Genomic DNA, 1,175 nt, shown 5'->3' on the forward strand with positions numbered 1-1,175 from the left:
TATTTTCCATGCGACTCGGATGTTAGCCTAACTTCATTGGTTCATCGGTTTTCATTCAATTTTAACCGTTCATAAATCATATGGAGTTAACTGAAGCTAAACTGAAGCGAGCATTTCATGACAGGAAAATGCCGCACTTTAGTCCAGTCAAGGAATGAGGTGTAGAGTGCGTGAGCAGGTAACTAAGCGATTCCTTCAGAAACTTATTCAGGGGGCTTAGGGTATTAACATACCAAAAGTCCTGACTCCTAGGTGGTGAGCCAGGGGGTAGAGAGGGGAAAAAGGGGGGGAGAAAGGTACGCATTTTGGGTTTTTTATTATATCTCGAAAACTATCAACTTTTTGTATACTATAGTAAATTATAAAATTGAAGAAGATTAAATTTTCTACAAGAAAAGTATATAATGTGTTTATTTTGGTTCAACAGATTACGAGTTATAACTTATTTAATTGATATCTTATTAAAATCTTCTTCCATAAGAAATACATGTAAATTAGTATGCGAAATGGGGCGAATCCTATCCGCCCAAAGGAAATATAAATGATATTCTGGAAATCTTGACAAAATTTCTAGTAATTTGACACTTTAATCATTAAAATTGATCCAAAATTAAGGCGAGGGCGAGGTAACAAAATTTCGAGTTTTGGTGTTTTTTTATTGGAAATATAAAAAAAAACCTTAAATCATCCCATTTTTAAACGCTCACCCTCGCTTTAATTTTTGACAAAATTTCATGATTAAAGTGTCAAATTACTGGAAATTTTGTCAATATTTCCAGAATATCAGTTATATTTCCTTTGGGCGGATAGGATTCGCCCCATTTCGCATACTAATTTACATGTATTTCTTATGGAAGGAGTATTTTAATAAGATATCAATTAAATAAGTTATAACTCGTAATCTGTTGAACCAAAATAAACACATTATATACTTTTCTTGTAGAAAATTTAATCTTCTTCAATTTTATAATTTACTATAGTATACAAAAAGTTGATAGTTTTCGAGATATAATAAAAAAACCCAAAATGCGTACCTTTCCCCCCCCCCTTTTCCCCCCTCCACCCCCTGGCTCACCACCTAGGAGTCAGGACTTTTGGTATGTTAACACCCTAAGCCCCCTGAACAAGTTTCTGAAGGAATCGCTTAGTTACCTGCTCACGCACTCTACACCTAC

This window comes from Macrosteles quadrilineatus, unplaced genomic scaffold, assembly GCF_028750875.1.
Source record: "Macrosteles quadrilineatus isolate MER2022 unplaced genomic scaffold, UCM_ALF_1.0 Scaffold_1__1_contigs__length_201487025, whole genome shotgun sequence".
Classification (NCBI taxonomy): Eukaryota; Metazoa; Arthropoda; class Insecta; order Hemiptera; family Cicadellidae; genus Macrosteles; species Macrosteles quadrilineatus.